At 38.1% G+C, this 27,027-nt stretch overlaps 1 protein-coding gene across 7 annotated transcripts in view; it reads right to left on the bottom strand.

Annotated features, from left to right (window-relative positions):
* Positions 1-27,027, bottom strand: part of LOC140508108 (E3 ubiquitin-protein ligase NEDD4-like) — a 173,287-nt gene that overhangs the window by 88,151 nt on the left and 58,109 nt on the right. Inside the window, exon 1 of one of the 7 annotated variants that reach the window (XM_072615914.1) lies at positions 20,185-20,280. The exons of the other annotated variants lie outside the window; for them this stretch is intronic. The gene's annotated coding sequence lies outside the window, so the exon portion shown is untranslated. Of the gene's footprint in view, positions 1-20,184; positions 20,281-27,027 lie in introns of those variants that run through there. 7 annotated transcript variants of the gene reach the window in all.

The raw sequence follows: 27,027 nt of genomic DNA, 5'->3' as shown, positions 1-27,027 counted from the left end.
GTCAATGGATACCTTATAAATCCAAAATTCTTTTTTTTCTGAAACTTAAGTCTGATTTTTTATGACAGATAAGTGAATCCAGTTAATTTCCATTTCATACCATAAACCAATTTAGTTGTATTCTAACCAAAAAAACTTCTACTATGACATGTCATTATATGAAGATACATGTAGATATGTCTTGGTTTAAGCAAAGGCATTTCAGGCAGTCCTACTGATTTATATCCTTTTCATATGAACAGCTATACTCAAACAGCTGAATCAACTTGGTCACCTAAGCAGCAAAAGAAATTCCTTTTTTCCTAGCTCTGGACACCTAGAATTTCCCTTCTCTCTAATTAGACACTGAAAACATGCCTCCTCTCCCCTTTAACCACCTAGGGTGTGTTCCTACTTGCTGGTTCTAGATTAGGGGAAGAAAGAAAAGGCAACAGCCTCCTCCTGAGGCTGCTCCCACAGCAAGGTCTCTGGTTAGTTTGGAAGGCAGCATACCTCCAAGCCCTGTCTCTGAACAGGTTTCACCTTGATTCTGTGATAAATGCAAACAAGATTAAGTCCTATGAAATACAGATGAATCTTACCTCTTAGCATATCCAAATCCTACCATTGTCACCTATGTGCTCTTTGTTTTTCTTTGTAGGATCTAATTGGGAAAAAAAAGATAGGTGGAGCAAAGGATAGGATGAAAGATGCTATTTGACTCCCAGCTTCCACTTTCAGTAAAGACGCTGAAATAATAAAAAGCACTTTTTGCTTGTTTCAAGGATAAAAAGGGATGGGAAAAGCTCTATAATTTCATCCTGTTCTATAGCTGTTGTTATGTTTGTCCTTCATTCTCAAAGAGGACCATGATATCAAGATGATGATATGACTTGCAGTTGACTTTGATTTGATTGGGGAGGAAATAAACCCTAGCTGGAAGAACAAGATAACTGAAATTGAATGAGGAGAAGGTAACTCAATCCTTAAGGATAATAAAAGGAAGAGATAACTCTAGGGAGCTCTTTAGGGACTTACACTAGCAGGAGGGCATGGCCTTTCCTTTACTCATTCCATAAACTTCAATTAAATGCTGAATATATCTGTAGCGGGGAGGAGAAGACAAAACATCTTTGCCCTTTCCTACCTGTCCCTTGCCATTGGCATTAATCTACCCAATTTTTAAAATTATTTTTTATATTCATTTTTTTAAAAAATTGAATTCCAAATTCTCCCTCCCCCACCATTTCCCCACCCATTCATTGAGAAGGGAAGAAATATAATATCAATTAAACACGTGAAATCATGCAAAACATATTTCATTATTAGCTGTTACAAAAAAAGGAAGAAAAATAAAATGAAAAACAAATTATGATTCAACCTGCATTTATATTCCATCGGTTCTTTCCATGGAAGTGTATAGTATTTTTTATCTTAAGTCCTTTGGAACTGTATTTGATCACCGAACTAATCAGAATGGCTAAGTCATTCAGTTGATCATTGTACAATATTGCTGTTACTGTTTTCGTATTCTCCTGTTCTGCTCACTTCACTCTGCATGAGTTCATATATGTCTTCCAGGTTTTTATGAAGCCGTTCTTCTCATTATTTCTTACAGAACAATAATATTCCATCACAATCAGATACTACAGCTAGTTTAGCCATTCCCCAAGTGATGGGCATCCCCTCAATTTCCAATTCTCTGCCACTACAAAAAGTGCTGCTGTAAATATTTTTGTACATGTAGTTTCTTTTCCTTTTATCTCTTTGGGATACAGACCTAGCAGCATACCCACCAGATCTTAACCTGTTAAGCCCTGCCCCAGAAGCTACCATCAGTGACATAACTTTAAAGTTCCAATTTCCATTGCCTTGAAAGGTTGGAAGAATGCAACAAGAGAAGGGGCAAATCTAGTTTCATTGCCAGTGCTACAAAGGTAGGGCATATGACAAGACAGAACTCTGAATGTATTATTTTCCCACAGAAACCTAATTATACATGGCAGTTTGGTTCTATGGTATTTTATTAGTACATACTGCAGGAATGCTGAGTAGAATATGTCTTTGTAGATAAGGCTGGAAGCCTCACATTTAATGGCGAAATGTATCCTGAATTGGAAACAATTAATTTATAAAGGACATTTGGAATAAACTTATTTTACTAGGGGCTGTTAGTATACAAAAAACTAGATTTAATGTAAGGTAAAACTAGAGAATGACAATTCACTTCACAAAAGGATTCACCACTGGGCTTATAGTAATAAATCAAGTGAATTTTTGTTGACCATCTCAATATGTACTAAAGACGGTACTGGATAATATAGGCAATACAGCAGAAATAGCACTGTATCTGTCCTCGTAGAATGAGTCTAGCTAAATGATACTAATATTGCATGTAACTAGAGAATAACAAAATAGCATATAATTATCCAAGTATGTAGCATGATAAAAGGAATAAATAACTGGGTCACCATCAATGAATGAACCAATGAAGTAAATGAACAAATGAAGAAGCATTTTTAGGTGTCAGGAACAGGGAAGCACTGAAGATACAAACACTAATAAACAGAGCAGTCTTTGCCTTCAAAGAGCTCACGTCCTAACTGGGGAAGACAACATAAGGAGAGACAGAAAGAAGGGAGGGGCAAACATGCAATGGCAAAGTTTGGAAATAGCCTGAACATGTTATACAGTCTAGGTCAGATAAAGGGAAAGCTGACTTATCAGACCCAGGATCCCTGCCCAAAGTCCAGGTTCCAGATGGAAAAGGTTGAGGAATATAGCCAAAGTGCAGGAAACATGGTTTGGAAATGGCCAGGAAGTATTCATTTGGATAGGTTATTAATTTCTCTGGGCTTCAGTTTTCTCATTTATAAAAACGGAGGACTGGAACTACATGAACTTTATATTCTCCAAGCTAAAAAGCCTAAAATCCTAGCTGAGAAAGGCTTGTGAAGGTGGGGAGACGTAAGTCAGTCCTACAACTCACAGCAGCACTGGACTTTCCCCAAAGCACAGTCTACATGCCACTTCCAAATAACTGAAGGATCCCCCCTCATTTATTCTACTCTTGCCCAGTGAGTTCTTCCTTCTTTTTGAAGCCACTTTGTATCACTCTGCATTGCATAGTGCACTTTTTACAAAAGAATATAAACTCCTTGAGGATAAGAACCCAGGCCTTACATTTAGCAGGTCCTCAAAAAATGCTTCCTGAATCAATTTCAAGGGATGAGATACAATTAATAACAGTTAAAATACATATAATGCTTTACCTGCATGATCTCATCTTAACTGTATGGAGACCTTGTGAGGTAATTTAAAGGGATCCCTGTTATACAGCTGAGGAAGTTCAGGCTCAGAAAGGTGAAACGGTTTGCCCATGATCATACCAAAGTCAGAGGCAGCATTCAAACCAGGTTTTCCAGATTCCAAATTAGGGCCCTCTTTCCAATAAGATTTTGATAAGCATAAAGGACATAGAAAGTGGGCATTCCAGTTAAGGCAGATGACAAAAAGAAAGATGTGAAGTCAGAATTAAGCATAGGGTACACTGAGAAGAGCTGAGAGTCGTCTGATCCGACTTACTGGATAGCATTAAGAAATAAAATTGAACAGATAAGTAGGTCTAGGTTTTGGACAAGTATCTGAAAGCTAGCGCCAACAGTTTATTTAGACTTGCTAAACTTAAGTAGAAGAAAGTCATAAGTTCTTGAGGAGAAAATGGCATGATTAAAGTAACAAAGAAGGAAGATTAATTTTATGTAAAGGGAAAAGCTTGGAATCAAAGAGATTGGTCACAATGCTGTCAATCCAAACAAAAGAGATGCACATGAATTATTTTTAAACGGTTTTTTATAGACAATTTTAAAAGAATACTGGAATGTCCCAGAAAAATATTAAAATCAACATGTTTGAAACTTAATATTTCTTCTTAAGTCCTCCAATTTTTCAAATTTTCCTATTTATGTTAAAGGTACTATCATTTTCCAGCATCTGATGCTCATAATCTTGGCCTCCCAAAGACAATTCTTCCTCTCTCAACGTAGCCTTGCCTCTCACTTTACTGGGGAGTACCAGCATGGGCTCCCCTGTCTTTCACACTCTTCAACTCCAAACCCCTTGGCCTCATTCCCACTACACTTTCCTCAGTTTCTCACAACGAGAGTACTCTCCTCCTTGTGAAAGCCACCTCCTCTACATGGGAAGGGGGAAAGGAGGGGAAGGAAATAACCATCTATGTACTAATATGTGCCAGGTCTGTGCTCAGTACCTTACAGATATAATCTCATTGATCTTCACAACCCCCTGTGGCAGATGCTGTTATCATTTCCTTTTTATGTAATAGCAAAGTGAGGCAGAGTTTAAGTGGCTTGCCCAGAGTCACACTGCTCATGTTTTAAACAGGATTTGAATTCTGGTCATCCTAAATCTAGGCCCAAATACTCTATTCGCTGTACCACATTAAGCAGCTACAATGTGCCAGGCACTATACTACAGTTATCTCATTCAATCCTCCAAATAATCCTGTGATGTATGTGCTATTATGATCCCTACTTTACAGATGAGAAAACTGAGGCAGACTAAGGTTAAGTGAATTGCCCAGTGTCATACAGCTAGTGAAAGTCTAAGGCCAAATCTGAATTTAGGTCTTCCTGACTCCAGGAGTGGAGTTCTATCACTGTACGAACTAAATGTCTGTCACTTTGATCCCATCCCATCTTATCCTTTTCCATCTACTTGAGTGTTTTAATCATCCTCACCACCATCACCACCACCCCTTTCCTAGCTTCAAACATGCTATTGTCCTTCATCACACTTCCACTCAAACCAAATTCCTGGAAAATGACTTTAGTTTGTCTGCCTCCACTTGCACTCACTGCTCAATGCTTTATAATCTGGCTTCTCAACTTATAACTAAACTGGAGCTACTTTCTCCAAAATTACCAAAGACTTTTTTATTTACTTTTTTCTTGTTTTTTTATAATTTCTTAAAATTAATTCATTTTTAGTTTTCAACATTCACTTTCACAAAATTTTGATTTCTAAATTTTCTCCCCATCTCTCTCCTCCACTCACCCTAGAGAGCATACATTCTGAATACCCCTTGCCCCAATCTGTCCTCCCTTCTATTATACCCCTCCCTTCTCTTATCCCCATCTCCTCTATTTTCTTGTAGGGCAAGATAGATTTCTGTATCCCATTGCCAGTATGTCTTATTTCCCTATTGCATGTAAAAACAACTTTTAACATTCATTTTGAAAACTCTGAGTTCCAACTCTCTCCCTTCCTCCCTCTCCACCCATCCCCTCTGAGAAAGCAAGCAATTCACTACAGGTCATAGATGTGTAGTCATGCAAACCACTTCCATAACAGTCACATTGTGGAAGACCACTTGTATTTCCCTCCACCCTATCCTGATCCCATTTATTATAATCTCTCTTTTGACCCTGTCCCTCCTCAAAAGTGTTTACTTCTGATTACCCCCTCCTCCCATTTGCCCTCCCTTCTATCATCCCCCTCATCCTCACTTACTCTTTTCTCCCTACTTTCCTGTAGTATGAGCTTGAGTGTGCATGTTATTCCTTCCTTAAGCCAAATCCAATGGGAATAAGGTTCACTCTTTCCCTCTCACCTCCCCCTCTTCTCCTTCACTGAAAAAGCTTTTTCTTGCCTCTTTTATGTGAGATAATTTACCCCATTCTATTTCTTCCTTTCGCTTTCTCTCAACATAGTTCTCCTTCACCCCTTAATTTTATTTTTTTAGTTATCATCCCTTTATATTCAACTCACCTTGTGACCTCTGTCTATATGTATATAATCCTTCCAACTACCCTAATACTTAGAAAAAGTCTCAAGAGTTACAAATAGTATCTTTTCATATAGGAATGTAAATAGTTCAACATTAGTAAGTCCCTCATGATTTCTCTTTCCTATTTACCTTTTCATGCTTCTCTTGATTCTTGTGTTTGAAAGTTAAATTTTCCATTCAGCTCTGATTTTTTTCAGCAAGAATGCTTGAAATTCCTTTATTTCACTGAAAGACCATTTTTTCCCCTGAAGTATTATACTCAGTTTTTCTAGGTAGGTGATTCTTGGTTTTAATCCTAGCTTCTTAGACCTCTGGGATGTCATATTCTAAGCCCTTTGATCCCTTGTTGTAGAAGCTGCTAGATCTTGTGTTATCTTGATTGCGTTTCCACAATACTTGAATTGTTTCTTTCTGGCTGCTTGCAATATTTTCTTCTTGACCTGGGAACTCTGGAATTTGGCTACAATATTCCTAGTTTTCATTTTGTGATCTCTCTTAGGAAGCGATCTATGGATTCTTTCAATATCTGTTTTACCCTCTGATTCCAGAATATCAGGGCAGTTTTCCTTGATAATTTCTTGAAAGATGATGTCTAAGTTCTTTTTTTTGATCATGGCTTTCACGTAGTCCAACAATTTCTAAATTGTCTCTATGGATCTATTTTCTAGTCAGTTGCTTTTCCAATGAGATAGTTCACACTGTCTTGCTATTTTTTCATTCTTTTGGCTTTGTTTTTTATAATTTCTTGATTTTTCATAGTCATTAGCTTCCATATGCTCCATTCTAAACTTTAAAGAATTATTTTCTTCAGTGAGTTTTTGGACCTCCTTTTCCATCTGGCCAATTCTGCTTTTTAAGGCATTCTTCTCCTCATTTGGCTTTTTGGAGCTCTTTTGTCATTTAGGTTAGTCTATTTTTAAGATGTTATTTTCTTCAGCACTTTTGGGGTCGCCTTCAGCAATCAGTTGACTCGTTTTTCATGATTTTCTTGCATCACTCTCATTTCTCTTCCTAATTTTTCCTTTATTTCTATTACTTCATTTTCAAAATCCTTTTTGAGCTCCTTTCATAGTCTGAAACCAATGTGTATTTTTCTTGGAGGCTTTGGATGTAGGCGCTTTGTTGAGTTTGTCATCTTCTATTTTTATATTTTGGTCTTCGTTGTCACCAAAGTAAGATTCCACAGTGTCATTCTTTTTCCAGTTTTTGCTCATTTCCCCAACCATTTACTCAGATTCAAAATCTTGGCATTACCCTACTCCTTACTCTCCTCAAACTACATCAGCTGACCACATTCTTGCTGTTTCTACCTAATTATCTCTTGTAACCATTTCCTCTCCAGCAACCACCTTGGTTCAGGTTTTTATTACCTCATGCCTAGATTACCACCTCAGCTTCCTAACTGGTCTCTCTGCCTCATACTGCTGCCAAAATAATGTTCCTTAATAGAAAATAAGACCATATAACTCCTCTACTTACACTAATCCAATGGCTTCTTATTTCCTCTAACGTGGAATATAAACTGTTAATCTTTTAAAGTCTTACAATACCTAGCCAGAACCTACCTTTTCAGCTTTAATTACACAATCCTCCTCCTTCTGAGCAATGGATTCAGTGCTAGGCCTGGGGTGAGGAAGACTGAGCTCAGTTCTGGCCTGGACATGAATTAGCTGCGACCCTGGAGAAGTTATTTAACCTCCAGATGCCTTAGTTTCCTCAATTTTAAAATGGGGATCACAATAGCACCTATCTAGAAGGGTTACTGTGAGGATCGAATGAGATAATATGCCTGGAACTATTCCTGATCTCCCCAAGGACTAGTGCCTTTACAAACACACACACAAACACACACACACACACACACACACACACACACACACACACGTGATATTTCAATTAACTTTATTTTGATAGGTACTTGTCTCCCTCAACTGAATGCAAGCTCATTTCTAAGAGGATTATTTTTTTCTTTATAAACTTGTATCCTTGAGTCAAGCAGAGTATATGGCACACAACAGGTGCTTAATAGTACTTGTTGATTGACTGACTATAGAGGAGAAGATCCTGTAATCAGTCTATAATAAAATGTTACCTAGATATGCTCAAGTTTTCTTTATAAACAAAAAACAAATTTCTTTGACAATATTTTTCTACTAATTACATAGATTGTCATGGAAAAAAAAATCATTAAGATGGTACTTGTGTACCAGTTACCACTAAAGGTGATTTTTTAAAAGTCCAAGACCCTCATAACTGGTAAAGAAACTAGAATTTATCTGAACTTCTCAAAAACCTAACACTCTAAAGTACACATAACCTTATTAAATTTAACCTTCTATGTTAAATCAGATAATGGCTTTAGCTTTAAACTGAGAAACAACAAAATTACCTAGCCTGTTTTTAGATGATAGTAGTATTCTAATTCTGATAGCTTTAACTCTGTACTACAACAGGCTATGGGTTACATATTTCTAGAATATCAAATATTTTACACTACACAGCCATGCTGCTAAATATGATGATAGGGTGCAGAAAGAGGAAAAGGCATACTAGTAATTTCCAGATAAATCCTATTTCCAGAATGATTAATATCTGAAATGCCAGTGATCTTCAGGCTCCTCTGCCAGTATTTCAAATGCTGGGAAGCTATTAACACAGTCCATGACAATTGACCTATTGTAAAGTTTTGCTGTAGAAAATTCTTTCTTCCAGAACAGAAATGGTCCTCTGTTTCTTCTATGGAATATTGTTTCTTGCCTCTAGAAAGAAAGGGGTTGTGTCCTTGTTCTGGACACAACTTGGGGATGCACTGTGATTGTCTCTTTCAGATAGGAGGATACCTTAAAGCCTGCACCATATTCTTTTCCTTCTTCTTTTACTTCTGATTCTTGTAGATTCACTCTCTGTTTGACCTCAAATGACCAGTTTCACTCCATCCTGAAGATCATGGGAGTTAGCATTAAGTAAGTTCCTACTATATTCACTTCATAATTTTCTTCTCTATCTCCAATATAGATACCTCATGGACATAAGCAGAAAATATGAATGGATTCTCCTCAGACAACCAGTTTTTTAATGTCCTTCCTGAATCAGATCATTATAAAGGCTAAGCAAATTAGATACAGTGTCTCTAATGGAACTTAGAATTTGGTAGAGTTAGGAGACCTGGCTGTGACACTAGTGATGTGACCATGGACAAAGCAATTAACTTCTCTGAGTTTTAGTTTCCTCATCTGAAAAATGGGAATAATATTTGCACTCTCTTTTATAGCATTGTTAGGACCTGATATGTGAGTTGTGATCTCCTCAGATCACCTCCTTACCCTTTACTCACTTTCACAGCAATGTACTATCCTAAAATATGCTTTATAAATTCTATAGCCATGTTTACTGTCCTCCACTTGATGCCTATGATGTACCAATGTCTAAGGGGTTTAAAGAAGTCCTGAAGAAAATGCACAATTTACTCAGTCGATGCCATTTTTCTGCACCTATGCACACCTTCAAATAAAAGTTGGAAGGATCTTTTCCACTACCCTTCTTCGCACAGCTCCTAAATAGGCTTTCCTACTTTGAAAAATAATTCATAGGCCCTACTGTACTGACTCCTCTACTACATATGTTATCTGCCTCATTAGAATGTAAGCTTCTTTAGATAGGAACTAGCTTTGCTTTTCTATTTATATCACCAATGCTTAGCACAGTACTTGGCACATCATAAATCATAACTTGGACTTAATAATTACTTTTCTATTCATTCATTTCTGAAACAGTTGAATCCATTCATTAGTTCTCTGTAATGAATACCCCAAATATATCTCAGAGGTTTTAGGTCAGCCAGTCAATAAGTATTTATTAAGGGTTTACTACGTGACAAGCAGTAGGCAAAATGTAGTTCCTGTCTTCAAAGAGTTCACATTCTAATGAGCAAAATAATATACAATTATGTACACACAAGATATATATGGTGTACAGAAGGTAATATCAGAGAGAAATAGGAAGGTAAAGAAGGAGATGTTGCAGATAGATTCTGAAAGGTCTCTTGAAGAAGATACAAAAATTTGAGAGACTTAGGAACTCTAATCAACAAAATGCTGAATCACAGTTCCCAAAACGTCATGATGAAATATGCTACTTACCTCCATACAGAGAGGTGATGGGTCTTGGGGAACAGATTAAGGTACCTTTTTTGTGAACATGGCTAATGGAGGAATTTGTTTTGCTTGGCTATACATGTTTTAAAGGGTTGTTTCTCTTGCTTTCTCAAGGTAGGAGATGGGAGTAAGGTAGAGAATTCAGAGCCAAAAATAAAATAAAATTGAATTTTTAAAAGTCTTGCCCATCACCAATTTATGCTCCATTTAATAAGCAAGCAATTTTCCTAAAACATACATCACTCACTGAAAAACTTCAGTGGCTTCCTGTTTATAGCTAAGATCAAATATAAACTCCAATCTTGGATTTACATCTCATCACACAACCACAAAATAATCAAAACCAAATGTTACAAAATCACAAAAGCAAGCATGGCTCTAAAGAAAACATATGAGAAAACACTTGCTTTTGCAAGACATAGGAGGAGATGAAATACCTTGTGTGTAAAGTGACAAACAGGCCAATCTGTCTGCAATACAGATATCATGACAAACACTGGGGATACAAAGGAAAGTGAAATACTTCTTGTTCACAATAAGCTTACACTCTTAGGAGAGATAACATATATTTGTACATGTAATATATGTAAAATAAATGCAAAGTAGTATTTGTAAAACTGGGAGGTCTACACGTATGGCACATTGCCTCTATTTTGAGACTTTTTAAATGGATTGTTTGCTGATTTTTAAAATTTTTCTTTACAAACATTATTTGCTATATAAAATGCATTCTCAGAGTAGAGAAAAGGATATGGGGGAAAATTTTGGTGATGGAAAAAAATAAAAATTTTATTTAAAAATAAAATCACCCAATATTACATTAGAAACACTAACAATAGCACTAAGAGAAGAAAAAGAAATTGAAGGAATTAGAACGGGCAATGAAGTAATAAAATTATCTCTTTTTGAAGATGACACAACGGTATACTGGTAAAATTGTAAAGATGTCAGTAAAAAGTTAGTTGAAATAATTGATCATTTTAGAAAAATAGCAGGATACGAAATAAACCCACATAAATCATCAGCATTTCTATATATATCAATAACAAAACCCTGCAAGAAGAGACAGTAAGAAATAAATTAACAGGGATTATAGCAATTTATCATGAGAATAACAGACTATGACCAGGTGTGATTTATACCAAGAATGCAGGATTAGTTCAATATAAGGAAAATTATCAGTATAATTGACCATAACAATAACAAAATTAACAGAAATCACATGAATATCTCAATAGATGCAAAAAAGCTTTTGATAAAACACAGTAGTCATTCCTATTAAAAACACTAGAGAGCATAGGAATAAATGGAGTCTTCCTTAAAATGGTAAGTAGCATCTATCTAAAACCATCAGCATGCATTAAGATGTAATGGGAATAAGCTAGAAGCATTTTTAGTAAAATCAGGGTTCAAGAAATAAGGATGTCCATTACCACCACTGTTATTCAATATTGTACTAGAAATATTAGCTTTAGCAATAAGAAAAAGAAATGAAAGGAATTAGAGTAGGCAAGGAAGAAACAAAACTACCACTCTTTGCAGATATGATGGTATACTTAGAAAATCCTAGAGAATCAAGTAAAAAACTATTTGAAATACACAAATTTAGCAAAGTTGCAGGATATTAAAAAAAAAAACCCACATAAATCACCAGCATTTCTATATATTACTAAACGAAGCTCAACAGCAAGAGGATAGAAAGAGAAATCTCATTTAAAGTAACTGTAGACAATATAAAATATTTGGAACCTACTTGCTAAGACAAACCCAGGAACTATAGGAACACAATTACCAAACACTTTTCACACAAATAAAGTCAGATCTAAATAACTGGAAAAATATCAGTTGCCCATAGGTAGGCCAAACTAACATAATAAAAATCACAATTCTACCTAAATTAACTTGCTTATTTAGTGTCATGCCAATCAAACTACCAAAAAATCATTTTATAGAGCTAGAAAAAATAACAAAGCAGAAAAATAGAAGAACAAAATGTCCAGAATATCAAGAGAAATAAAGAAATGCAAGGGAAGGTGGCCTAGTCATACCAAATCTAAAACTATTAGCAATCATCAGAACTGCTTGGTATTGGCTAAGAAACAGAGTGGTGGATAAATGGAATAGGTTAGGTACACAAGAGTAATCACAGCAATCTACTGTTTGATAAACCCAAAGATTTCAGCTTCTGGGCTATGAACTCATTATTTGACAAAACTGTTGGGAAAACTGGAAAATACGACCACAGAAACTAGGCATAGGCCAACATCTTAAACTGTATACCGAGATAAGGTCAAAATCGAGGTACATGATATATACATAAAGGGTGAGACTATAAGTAGATTAGGAGAGCAAGGAATAGTTTGCCTGTCAAAGCTATGGAGAAGGGAAGAATTTATGAGCAAACAAGAGAGAGAGAACATTACAAAATGCAAAATGGATAACTTGATTACATTAAATTAAAAAGTTTTTTGCACAAACAAGACCAATGCAACCAAGGTTAGAAGGGAAGCAGAAACCTGGGAAACAATTTTTACAAATGGTGTCTCTGATAAAGGCCTTATTTCTAAAATATACAGAGAACTGAGTCAAACTTATAAGATTATAATAAGTTATTCCCCAATTGATAAGTGGTCAAAGGATATGAACAGGCAGTTTTCAGATGAAGAAATTAAAGCTATCTACAGTATTATGAAAAACTGTTCTATATCATGACTGATCAGGGAAATGCAAATTAAAACAACTCTGAGGTACCACATTACACCTATGAGATTGGCTAAACAGGAAAATGATAAATTTTGGAAAAGATGTGGGAACACTACTGCATTATTGGTGGAAATGTGAACTGATCCAACCATTCTGGAGAGGAGTTTGGAACTATGCCCAAAAGGCAATCAAACTGTGAATACCCTTTGACCCAGCAATACCTCTACTAGGTCTGTATCCCAAAGAAATCAGAAAAAAGGGGAAATGACCTCCATGTACAAAAATATTTACAGCAGCTTTTTGTGGTGGCCAAGAATTAGAAACTGAGGGGATGCCCATCAATTGGGGAATGGCTGAACAAATTATGATATTTGAATGCAATGAATATTATTGTTTCATAAGAAATGATGAGCAGAATGCTCTCTAAAAAATCTGTTAAGACCTACGTGAACTGATGCTAAGTGAAATGAGCAGAACCAGGAGAACGTTGTACACAGTAATAGCAACACTGTGTGATGACTAACTTTGATAGACTTACCTCTTCTTAGCAATGCAATGATCTAAAACAATTCCAAAAGATTCATAATGGAAAATGCTAGCCACATCCAGAGAAAGAACTATGGAGTCTAAACACAGATAGAAGCAAACGATTTTCTCTCTTTTTTTTTTGTTTTTTCTTTCCCATTTTTTGTTTTTCCCTTTTGTTCTGATTCTTCTTTCACAACATGATTAATGTGGAGATATGTTTAATATAATTATGCTTCAGATTATATAACAGACTGCATGGTGTCTTGGGGAGGAGGAAAAAGGGGAAAATTTAGAACTCATCTTATAAAAATGAATGTTAAAAACTAAAAATAAATTAATTAATCTAAAAAAAAGAAGAGGCAGTAAGTAAATAATCATAGAAGTATAAAATACCTGGGAGTCTATCTTCCAAAACAAACCTAGCAACAACATGAAAATAATTATGCAACACTTCTTATACAAACAAGGTCAGGGTTAAATAACTGGAAAAATATTCATTGTTCATGGGTGGGGGGATCCAATATAATAAAAATGATAATTCTCGCTAAATTAATCTACTTATTCAATGCCATCCCAATTAAATTACCTAAAAATTATTTATTTAGCTAGAAAAAATAATAAAATTCATTTGCAAGAACAAAAGATCAAAAATATCAAAGGAATTAATAAAAAAAATGTAAAGGAAGGAGTTGTAGCATCCCCAGATCTTAAACTGTACTATAAGGTGATAATTATTAAAACCATATGCTACAGCCTAAGAAAGAGAAAAATGCATCCGTGAAACAGAAAAAACACACAACATACAGTAGTAAATGATTATAGTAACATTGTATTTGTCAAATGTAAAGGTAAATTTGTCAAATGTCAGATGTAAAAATTAACTTTTTGAGGTAAGTATTCACTATTTGGTAAAATTGTTGGAAAAACTGGAAAGTAGTCTGGTAGAAATGAGGTTTTAGCCCAATATCTGATACCATTTACCAAGAAAAGGTCAAAATGGATAGGTGACCTAGATATAAGGGAGAAACCACAAATAAATTAGAACATGGAACATATTACCTATCAGACTTATGGATAGAAGAAATTATGAATAAACAAGAGATAGAGAGCATTGTGAGATGTAAAATGATAATTTTGATTACATTAAATTAAAAACATTTTGCACAAACAAAACTGATGTGGTTCAAGATTAGAAGGAAAGCTGAAAATTAGAAGTGGAGTGGGGAATTTTATAGACAGTTTCTCAGATAAAGGTCTCAGAAAACTTTCAAAGATTTATGAGTATGAGTCATTTGCCAATTGATAAATGGCCAAAGGATCCAAACAAGGAGTTTTTGGATGAAGAAATAAAGCTTCGTAGTCATGAAAAAATTGCTCTAAATCATTAGTGATTAGAGAAATGCAAATTAAAACAACTTTGAGATATCATCTCATATCTTTCAGACTGGCTAAAATGATAGAAGGGGAAAATGACAAATGTTGGAGAGGCTATGAAAAAACTGGGGCATTAATACACTGTTACTGGAACTGTGAACTGATCCAACCATTCTGGAGGGCAATCTGGAACTATGCCCAAAGAATTATAGAACAGTGTATAGTCTTTGACCCAGTAATACCATTATTAGGTCTGTTTTCCAGGGTGATCAGGGAAAAAGTAAAAGAACCCATATGTTCTAAAATATTTACAACAGCTCTTTGCGGTGGCAAAGAACTGGAAATTGAGGGCACTCCTAATAACTGGGGAATGGCTAAATCCATTGTAATATGTGGTTATGATGGAATATTGTGATGTGATTGTGACAGAATGCTGTGAGAAACGATGAGCAGGTTGATTTTAGAAAAACACAGAAAGACTTGCAAAAATAAGGCAGAGTATAATGGATAGAACCAAGAGAAGATTGTGTACAGTAACAGTAATACTGTTCATAAAACAAATGAATGACTAAGCTATTCTGAGTAAACATTTAAATCAACTGCAAGGGTCCTATGGAGGAAGATGCTATCCACTTCCAAAGACAGAATTTGAATAACAGAAGTATGCATAACAGGGTTTTACATACATGCATACTAAATGTGTAGATACACACCTTTACCTATCCGTTAAATGATGGCCTGCTGTAGTGCGGGGTGGGAGGAAGACATAAATGGATCTCTTCTCAAACTGGTCTGTTCCTACCTCTCATACTACTCCTTTCCAAGAATTCTGTGATCTAGCTATACATGGCTTATTACTAGTCTTCCCACATTATGCAAGGGTTGCCTAATCTTCTTTATACTATCTTTTACCTGTACACTCAAATTATGAGATTTTTCCCATCCTAATTCTCCCCCTCCCCAGTTTCTTTTCCCCTCTCTTTTCAACCTTCTTTCAAGATCATCAGCACATAACCACTGCACATCATCCTTGATTACTTCTTTGTATTCACTTTTGTTTTTCATGTTTCTCTTGACTTCTGTATTTACATTTTAATGTTTCTATTCAACTCTGGTCTTTCAATAAGGAATGACTGGAAGTCTCCTACTACATTACAGGACCATTTATTTCCCCCTTGCAAGATCATACTCAGTTTTGCTGGCTAAGTTATTCATTATTATGGTTTTAAGTGAGCCTACTTTTTATGCGTTCTGGAATATCATATTCCAAACTATCTCCTTTATGTTGGTGACTGTTAAACTGTGTGTTACACTGACTGTGGCTCTTTGGAATTTGAATTTTTTCTTTTTGGCTGACTACCAATTTTTAAAATTTGACCTGGAAACTCTGCATTATGGCTCTACATTCCTATAAGTTTAAAATTTGTGGTTTCTCTCAGGAAGTGAGTACTGGATTTTTTCAATTTTCACTTTGCCCTTTGGTTCTATGAATTCTGTTCAGGTTTATTTTATAATTTCTGAAAATATGATGTCTAGGCTCTTTTTTTCTGGTCATAGCATTCAGGTAGTCCAATGATCATTACGTAAAATTTCTTTGACACATTTTCCAGTCCAGTTGATTTTGTTATGAGTTACCTTTTTTAAAAAAAAAAAAATTCAGTCTTTTGAAATTTCTTGCTATGAAAGTCTTTAACTTCTATTTAAGCCTATTCTAATTTTCAAGGAATCTATTGCTTCCATAAGGTTATGTATCTCTGGTGCTAAACTATTAATAGTGCATTTCTTATTTCTTCTGGTGCTCTCATTTCATTTATAAGATCACTTTAAAAACTTTAAAATTCCTACTTCATTTCTTCTAGGAATTCTAGGAGAACTTAGGTGCAAGCTCTACGTTTCCTTGAGACCTGGTTTACAGATTTTTTTCCCATCTTCTGGGCTTATGTCTTGGATATCTCTAACATCATAATAGTACTTAAGAATGGGATTCTTGAGGGGGAGGAGCCAAGATGGCAGAGTAGAAAGACACACATATGCTAGCTCCGAACCCACAGCCCATAAAATATCTGTAAAGAAGAACTCCCAACAAATTCTGGAGCAGCAGAAACCACAGAACAATGGAGCGGATGAGATTTCTGTTCCAGAGAGCCCTGAAAACCTGACGCGAAAGGTCTGTCATGTACCAGACCCGGAGCGGAGCCCAGCCCTGCCTTGGCCACACAGCACCGAGAGGAGCAGATCCGAGTGGGCTTTAGGGACAGAATTTCCAGCGGCCCTGCAAGTCCCTCCACCCACAGGTGACAAGGGTTGGTGAGAGGGTCTCTTTGGAGGGTTGAGAGGGGAGTGGGGTGTGCCCATAACTCGGGCCCCCTTGGGAGGCAGCAGCAGGGGGGTGGGGGGGGCAGTGGACAGGGGCTGCCCAAACAGGCAGGAGCCTGGATCCATTGTTGAAGGTCTCCCCATAAACCCCCTGAGGGAACTGAGCCCTGTGAAGTGGCCCTGCCCCGACCTGAGCACCTGAACTTAATCCCACACTGAAGAGCAGCCCTGCCCCTGCCAAAAGTTATGAGGCTGGGAAGCAGCATTTGAATCTCAGACCTCAAGCTCTGGCTGGGCGGATCTGGAGGCCAAGTGGGTGTGGAAAGAAAACTCAGAAGTCAAGTCACTGGCTGGGAAAATGCCCAGAAAAGGGAAAAAAAATAAGACCATAGAAGGTTACTTTCTTGGTGAACAGATAATTCCTCCCTTCCTTTCTGATGAGGAAGAACAATACTTACCATCAGGAAAAGACACAGAAGTCAAGGCTTCTGTATCCCACACATCCAAAATAAATATACTATGGGCTCGGGCCATGGAAGAGCTCAAAAAGGATTTTGAAAATCAAGTAAGAGAGGTGGAGGAAAAACTGGGAAGAGAAATGAGAGAGATGAAAGAAAAGCATGAGAAGCAGGTCAACACCTTGCTAAAGGAGACCCCAAAAAATGCTGAGGAAAATAACACCTTGAAAAATAGGCTAACTCAATTGGCAAGAGAGGTTCAAAAAGCCAATGAGGAGAAGAAGGCTTTCAAAAGCATTATTAACCAAATGGAAAAGGAGGTTCAAAAGCTCACTGAAGAAAATAGTTCTTTCAAAATTAGAATGGCACAGATGGAGGCTAATGACTTTATGAGAAACCAAGAAATCACAAAACAAAACCAAAAGAATGAAAAAATGGAAGATAATGAGAAATGTCTCATTGGAAAAACAACTGACCTGGAAAATAGATCCAGGAGAGACAATTTAAAAATTATGGGACTACCTGAAAGCCATGATCAAAAAAAGAGCCTAGACATCATCTTTCATGAAATTATCAAGGAAAACTGCCCTGAGATTCTAGAACCAGAGGGCAAAATAAGTATTCAAGGAATCCACCAATCACCACCTGAAAGACATCCAAAAAGAGAAACTCCTAGGAACATTGTGGCCAAATTCCAGAGTTCCCTGGTCAAGGAGAAAATATTGCAAGCAGCTAGAAAGAAACAATTCAAGTATTGTGGAAATACAATCAGGATAACACAAGATCTAGCAGCTTCTACATTAAGGGACTGAAGGGCTTGGAATATGATATTCCAGAAGTCAAAGGAACTAGGACTAAAACCAAGAATCACCTACCCAGCAAAACTGAGTACAATACTTCAGGGGAAAAAATGGTCTTTCAACAAAATTGAGGACTTTCAAGCATTCTTGATGAAAAGACCAGAGCTGAAAAGAAAATTTGACTTTCAAACACAAGAATGAAGAGAAGCATGAAAAGGTAAACAGCAAAGAAAAGTCATAAGGGACTTACTAAAGTTGAACTGTTTACATTCCTACATGGAAAGAAAATATCTGTAACTCTTGAAACATTTCAGTATCTGTGTAGTGAGTGGGATTACACACACATGCACACATACACAGAGACAGAGAGCAAAGAGTGAATTGAATAGGATGGGATCATATCTTAAAAAAATGAAATTAAGTGGTGAGAGAGAAATATATTGGGAGGAGAAAGGGAGAAATGGAATGGGGCAAATTATCTCTCATAAAAGAGGCAAGCAAAAGACTTTTTAGTGGAGGGAAAAAGAAGGGAGGTGAGAGAAAAACGTAAAGTTTACTCTCATCACATTCCACTAAAGGAAGGAATAAAATGCACACTGGTTTTGGTATGAAAACCTATCTTACAATACAGGAAAGTGGGGGAGAAGGGGATAAGCAGGGTGGGGGGGGGGATGGAAGGGAGGGCAATGGGAGGAGGGAGCAATTTGAAGTCAACACTCTTGGGCAGGGACAGGATCCAAAGAGAGAATAGAAGCAATGGGGGGCAGGATAGGATGGAGGGAAATATAGTTAGTCTTACACAACACGAGTATTATGGAAGTCATTTGCAAAACTACACAGATATGGCCTATATTGAATTGCTTGCCTTCCAAAGGGAATGTGTGGGGAGGGAGGGATGAAGAGAAGTTGGAACTCAAAGTTTTAGGAACAACTGTCGAGTACTGTTCTTACTACCAGGAAATAAGAAATACAGGTAAAGGGGTATAGAAAGTTATCTGGCCTTACAGGACAAAAGAGAAGATGGGGACAAGGGAAGGGAGGGATGATATAAGAGAGGGCAGATTGGTAATAGGGGCAATTAGAATGCTCGGTGTTTTGGGGTGGGGGGAGGGGACAAATGGGGAGAAAATTTGGAACCCAAAATTTTGTGAAAATGAATGTTAAAAGTTACATAAATTAATTTAAAAAAAAAAAGAGTGGGATTCTTCTTTTTGACCATTTTTCCTGCCCTACTTTTTGACTTTGGACCTTGGGGTAGGCAGGAAGAGGAAAAATGGAACAACCATTGCTTAAGATCTTATGATGCATCAGGCACTGTGCTAAGCATTGGCTGTGCTTGTTTTGTGTTCAGTGTTGCTGCTGCTTTTTCTGGATACTGAGAATTATTACTCAAGGATCTCAGGGGCAGCTCAGGTTGGTGAACTACAAGCTCTGAGTATGACCAACATGGTCTAATCCAGAGAAAAATCTGATACCTGCCTTACTAGTCAAAGCTTTGTAAGCTCCTGATTTAGGTGAGGGTCAAAACAACAAAACTGTGGGCTTGTCCCTGATTAAAGTTCCAGCAGACTTCTGCTAGACCCAACCATTGTCAACTAACTCTACAGATCTGAAGCAATAGAACTCTCCTTGGAATAAGCTCCCTGCCTCAAAGCCCCAACAGACTTCAGATTCACCTGGGGTGGGAATGAACTTGAGATCCCAGCTCTACTCCTGGTATCAGAGTCATTCAGCTGCTGCATGCTTCTGTTCCTGCTTCTTAACTAGCACATAGCACATGATCTGCTTCCTCTCCTTGACATTGACCATTACCCTTAAGAGAAGGTCTCCTCCTCAGTCTTCACTGAATCTGTGACTCAACTCTGGGGTATGAGTGACAGAGTTGTGTTCCTCCCTGCAGAGGGTTGGACCCCTCTCTACCGAATAACAACTTCTTCTTGCTCTAGCACACAGTCATAGACCCAGGTTCAGCTTTTGCATCGTCCTGACCAGATCTCATCCCCACTATCTGCAGACATGTCTGACTATTTCTCTACGCAACCTGAATTGAAAAAATGACTTACCGGGATTCTCCCCCCTTGAACTTCTCAATAAGATTTCGGTCCGGTGTGTTTTCTGAGTCTTTATGCAGTTGTGATGGTGAGCTGAGTTGTACTAATTCCTTCTTCTCTGCCATCTTGATGTCTCTCTTCCAGAGACAGCATTTCAACCACCAAGTACAGATAAACTACATCTCTGAGTACTGAAAAAATGGGCAGATGTAACTGGGGAGGGATTCTCAGTTATTATTCCCTAGTTAGGGAACTAATTCCTTAGCAGATAAGTATTTAAAGGATAGGAAAAAACAGTTTTCAGAAGAATAATCACAAACCGTTAAAACCGCTAACAATCAAATGAAAGGGTGCTCCAAATCACTAATAAGGGAAATACAAAACAATCCTGAGGTTGTCGCCTCTCACCTTACATACTGGCAAAGATGACAGAAAAATGGGAAAAGTCAGTTTGAGGGGCCACAGAAGACAGGTAGACTAGCATACAATTGGTGTACCTAAGAATCAGTATAATTTTTGGAAAGCAATTTGGAATTATACAAATAAAGTGACTTTAAAAATGTGCCTATCTTTTGACTCACAGATTTCTCTTTTAAGCATATACTCCGAGGTCATTGATAGAAAAGAAGTCCTCACATATATCAAAATATTTATAACAGCACTTTTTTATAGTAGCAAAGAAGTGGAAACTTAGATTCCCATTGACTGGGGAATACTAAATAAACTTTGGCACATGAATGTAATAGAATATTACTGCTATAAGAAATGACACACAAGACGAATACAGATAAGCACAATTAAGACTTACATGAACTGATCTATGTATAATTGATATCATATTGCTTGCCTCTTTTACAGGTAAGGGAGGGGCAAAAAGAAAGGCAGAGATCTATTTTGGTAAAAGGTATTCTTATTCAGGCATGATCTAGACTCAAAAGCCTCCCTGGGCCCTTTCAATTCTCAAATTCTGTGAGGCTTTGATTCAGATTAATGGGATGAAGGATGAATGGGTAATGAGAAAGTAGAGGCCTCCCTGCTGGCCACTGAGCAGAAGAGTGATAGGACAACATCCTGAAGGGATGGTGAGACCAAGGGAAGATTTTCTTTATTTATAGCCAACAGGAGAGACCTGTGCAGGTTTACAGACTAAGGAGAAGAGAGAGTGACTGAAGATGTATAAAATCAAAGGATTACTGATAAAGCAAGGGGAAGAAGAGACAGGAGGGAAGAGGATTGGGGGCATAAGTGGATGGGCCTCTTCTGAATATGAAGGGTAAAAGGAAATGAGTAAGGACACTGAGTGGAATATATGAGTGGAAAAGAAACTTGTGAAACACTGTGATAAATTAATCTGCCTAAAGAGAAAAACAGGTCCTTAAATGTGTTAATTTTTAAGATAAGTTCTGTAAAGATGCACATTTTCACATATTCATTAATATTTCTTTTTTTTTTTAATTTAACTTTTAACATTTATTTTCACAAAATTTTGGGTTACAAATTTTCTCCCCTTTTTTCCCCTCCCCCCTCAAACCCAAGCATTCTAAGTGCCCCTGTGACCAATCTGCTCTCTCTTCTATCCTCCCTCTCTGCCCTTGTCTCCGTCTTCTCTTTTGTCCTGTAGGGCCAGATAGCTTTCTTTACCCCTTTACCTGTATTTCTTATTTCCTAGTGGTAAGAACATTACAGTTGATCCTAACACTTTGAGTTCCAACTTCTTTAGCTCCCTCCCTCTCCACCCCTTCCCTTTGGAGGACAAGCAATTCAATATAGGCCAAATCTGTGTAGTTTTGCAAATGATTTCCATACTAGTTGTGTTGTATAGGACTAACTATATTTCCCTCCATCCTATCCTGTCCCCCATTACTTCTATTCTCTTATGATCCTTTCCCTCCCCATGAGTGTCAACCTCGGATTGCATTCTCCTCCCCATGCCCTCCCCTCTATCCTCCCCCCCACCCTGCTTGTGCCCTTGTCCCCCACTCTCCTGTATTGTGAGATAGGTTTTCCTATCAAAATGAGTGTGCATTTTATTCTTTCCTTTAGTGGAATGTGATGAGAGTAGACCTCATGTTTTTCTCTCGGCTCCCCTCTTTATCCCTCCACTAATAAGTCTTTTGCTTGCCTCTTTTATGAGAGATAATTTGCCCCATTCCATTTCTCCCTTTCTCCTCCCATATATTTCTCTCTCACTGCTTGATTTCATTTTTTTTTAAGATATGATCCCATCCTCTTCAATTCACTCTGTGCACTCTGTCTCTATGTATGTGTGCGTGTGTTCATGTGTGTGTGTGTACTCCCACCCAGTACCCAGATACTGAAATGTTTCAAGAGTTACAAATATTGTCTTTCCATGTAGGAATGTAAACAGTTCAGCTTTAGTAAGTCCTTTATGACTTCTCTTTGCTGTTCACCTTTTCATGCTTCTCTTCATTCTTGTGTTTGAAAGTCAAATTTTCTCTTCAGCTCTAGTCTTTTCATCAAGAAAATTTGAAAATCCTCTATTTCATTGAAAGACCATTTTTTCTCCTGAAGTATTATACTCAGTTTTTCTGGGTAGGTGATTCTTGGTTTTAGTCCTAGTTCCTTTGACTTCTGGAATATCCTATTCCATGCCCTTCAATCCCTTAATGTAGAGGGTGCTAGATCTTGTGTTATCCTGATTGTATTTCCACAATACTTGAATTGTTTCTTTCTAGCTGCTTGCAATATTTTCTCTTTCACCTGGGAATCCTGGAATTTGGCCACAATGGTCCTAGGAGTTTCTCTTTTTGGATCTCTTTCATGCGGTGTTCTGTGGATTCCTTGAATATTTATTTTGCCCTCTGGTTCTAGAATCTCAGGGCAGTTTTCCTTGATAATTTCATGGAAGATGATGTCTAGGCTCTTCTTTTGATCATGGTTTTCAGGTAGTCCCAGAATTTTTACATTGTCTCTCCTGAATCTATTTTCCTGGTCAGTTGTTTTTCCAATAAGATATTTCACATTATCTTCCATTTTTCCAATCTTCTCGCTATGTTCTGTGATATCTGTCTTTCTCATAAAGTCCTTAGCGTCCATCTGTGCCATTCTAGTTTTGAAAGAACTATTTTCTTCAGTGATCTTTTGAATCTCCTTTTCCATTTGGCTAATTCTGTTTTTGAAAGCATTCTTCTCCTCACTGGCTTTTTGAACCTCTTTTGCCAATTGAGTTAGGCTAGTTTTCAAGGTGTTAATTTCTTCAACATTTTTTTGGTTCTCCTTTAGCAGGGAGCTGATCTGCTTTTCATGCTTCTCTTTCATCCCTCTCATTTCTCTTCCCAGTTTTTCCTCCACCTCTCTAACTTGATTTTCAAAATTCTTTTTGAGCTCTTCCATGGCCTGAGGCCATTGGGTGGGCTGGGACACAGAAGCCTTGATTTCTGTGTCTTTGCCTGATGGTAAGCATTGTTCTTCCTCATCAGAAAGGAAGGGAGGAAATGTCTGTTCTCCAAGAAAGTAGCCTTCAATAGTTTTATTTCTTTTCCCTTTTCTGGGCATTCTCCCCAGCCAGTGACTTGACCTCTGAATATTCTCCTCACACCCACCTCGCCTCCTGGTCCTCCTAGCCAGCGTTTGGGGACTGAGATTCAAATGCTGCTTCCCGCCTTAGGGCTTTTGGCTGGGGCAGGGCTGCTATTCAGTGTGAGAATTAAGTTCAGGTGGTCAGGTCAGGGGCAGGGCTGCCTCTCAGGCTCAGTTCCCTCAGGGGGTTTATGTACAGACCTTCCACAATGGATCCAGGCTCCCGCCCGCTTGGGGAGCCCTTGTCTGCAGCCGCCTCTCAGCTTCTATCTCCCGGGGGGGGGCCCGAGCCATGGGGGCACCCCACTCCCCTCTCAACCCGCCAAAGAGACTCTCTCACCGACCCCCGTCACCTGTGGGTGGAGGGGCTTGTGCAGCCACTGGAGATCCCGTCCCTGAAGCCTGCTCGGATCTGTACCTCTCGGAGCCGCGGCCGCTGCAGGTCTGGGCTGGGCTCCGCGTCTGCAGCACGACGGACCTTTTGCGAGAGGTTTGCAGGTCCTTCTGTGGGTGGAGGGACACGCGTGGCCGCTGGAGATCCCGTCCCCGTAGCCCGCTCGGATCTTTTCCTCACGGTGTCGCGGCCACTGCAGGTCTGCCCTCTGCTCCCAGTCCCGGCGTCCAGTCCGCAGCGGGAAGGACCCCCCGCGAGAGGTTTGCAGGTCTCTCCGGAACAGAAATCTCCCTTACTCCAATATTCTGTGGCCTCTGGGTGCAGAATTCACCGTGAGTTGGTCCCCTCTAGCCGTTCTGTGGGTTGTGGGTTCGGAGCTATGTGTATGTGCATCTTTCTACTCCGCCATCTTGGCTCCGCCCCATTCCTTAATATTTCTGATGGAAGGTTCCAAGTTGTTAAGGAATCAACAAAATTCAAATCAGATGACCTTAACATGTCATACAATCACAAAACTAGGAGGTAAGGTCACATGCTGAAAGTGAGATGGAAAGTGATAGCACTGAAGGTATGAGTAAGGATCAGAGATCAACATGCACAGGCACTTGGGATAGCTGCTTGAAAGGAGTATAACTCTATAAGAGATGAACCAAAGAATTTGAAAATGTAAAAAGACTTACTTTACTCAATTCTAATTACCTTCTCGTTTCCCTAGCTTCCAATGCTTTCTTTAAGCATATCCAAATCCTATAAGTCTTTCTGGGCATAGACCAAGTCTTGTTCTATGATGTCTTAGCAGATCTATGATGTGTCCCTCAAACCACTCCAGTTTTCCCTAATCTCCATTTCAGGACTATAGTGTCCAGAGTCACAGAACATGATGGCTTAGAACAACCTTAAAGATCATATAATTCAACCCCCTCATTTGCTTGACGAAGAAACTGATGCCTAGAGAGATTTGACATTTTACAATTTACATCACATAGCTAGTTACCAGCAGATAGAGATCTAAGGGTTTCCAAGATGGCAAAGTGATAGGAATGGTGTGGCCCTGAATTCCCTACACAAATCTCTGAAGACATCTAGAAAGCATACCAGGCCAAATTCTGAATAAATTCTGAAAAAGTCACAGTGGGTGAAATTTAGCATCAACCTCACAAGGTTGTTGTGAGGATCAAATAAAATAGTACTTGTAAAATGTATTTAGTCCAATACCTGGCACACAGTTAATCGCTATATAAATGCTTATTCTTTCCCTCCCCTGAGTCATTTCTTCAACCTAGGCTGGCAGAGGAAAAGATATAGGGATATCTAAAGATATTGGAGATGGGAATAGTGTTGAGCCAGGAGCATGTGCCCAAGTGTTGAGCCCTACAGTGCCCAAGGAGAGGCTGTCCACCAGAGCAAGATGAGTTTCTAGCTATATACCAGCGCTCTGCTCCATCCTAGGGCACTGCTAGAAGGACAGATGCAAACTGGTAGCTTTCCAACCACTACCCAGTTTCAGGTCATAGCCCCAGCATGAACACTGGGGTGGCATTCCCAGGTAAGGAAGCCCAAAACAATGTACTGAGAATGGAACAGGGAGCAGGGAGCCTACAATGCTGTCCCTCTGAACCAAAAGACTTTTCCAACTGGCTGACAGGAGTTGAATCCAATAGCAGTCTACTCTTGCCCAGACTCAAACTCAGAAGAGGAACTTGCAGAGCTCAGAGAAAGGGGTTACCAATCTGACTTTGCCCTGAATCATATAACTCTGGGAACACCAGGAGCTTGCAGGTCTGCAACTTGTTCCTAAGATCCTAGAACAACATAACACCCAGAATCCCAAGAAATCAGCAACAGGACCAGGCCAGACTTTAGAGCTCAGTGAAATGAAGTGAACATGAACTCTGAAGTCAGAAAATGGGCTGAAAGAACGCATAAACAAAAAAAGAACTCCATCAAAAGGAATCATTAGGGTGTCAGGAAGATCAAGACCCCAATCCCAAAGAGAATCATTCCAAAAGATCTACAAACAATGCCTCAAGGAAAATAGCCTGTGTAAAAATTAAACTAGTATTCCCAGAAGAGATAAAGAAAAAGTTTTTAAAAAGAATTATTTTTTAAATAAATAAAATGAAATTGAGGAGAAATTGGAAAGAAGTGAGAACTGTGAAAAAGAGGAAAGAATTGGAAAGGGATCAACAAATAGCTTGGCACAAGAGGTACAAAATTTTACCTAAGCAACAAACTCCTTGAAAAGAGATTGGGTCAAAGAGAAGCCAATGACTCAATACAGCAATAAGAAATATTAAAATAAAGTAAAAATGCTGGGGAAGAAAGAAAATTTAAGGTACCTCATAGTAAAAACAACTGACCTGGAAAACAGATTAAGGAGAAAAAATTTAAGAATCAATGGACTAACTGAATGCTATGACCAAAAAAAAAGCAAAAGAGCCCAGATATCCTAAGAAAATTTATAAGAAAACTGCCCTGTTCTCTTAGAACCAGAGGGCAAGGTGGAAATAGAAATCTACCAGTCACCTTCTGGAAGAAACCTCAAAATGAAAACTTCCACTAACATAATAATCAAAATCCAGAGTTTCCAAGTAAAAAAAAAAATACCGTAATCAATCAGAAACAAAGAAGTCAGTCACTGAGAACTGATGATTTCTTAGTCATCACCATAAAGAAGCAGGAAACTTGGAATCACATTCTAGAAGGCAAAGGATACGTGTTTATAGCCAAGAAAAACTTGCTCAGAAAAAGTAAGTATAATGCTACAGGGAAAAATGGATTTTTAATGAAATAGAGGACTTCTAAGCATTTCTGATGAAAAAAACCAGAGCTGCAAGGAATCTTTAAAGTTCAAACACAGGAGTGAAAAGAAACATCAAAAAGGCAAACATGAATGAACAATGACATACGACTACAGAAGG

Source organism: Notamacropus eugenii, chromosome 1 (genome assembly GCF_028372415.1).
Source record: "Notamacropus eugenii isolate mMacEug1 chromosome 1, mMacEug1.pri_v2, whole genome shotgun sequence".
Classification (NCBI taxonomy): Eukaryota; Metazoa; Chordata; class Mammalia; order Diprotodontia; family Macropodidae; genus Notamacropus; species Notamacropus eugenii.
Note: the sequence above shows the minus strand (reverse complement) of the source record. Positions and strands in the feature narration are given on the sequence as shown.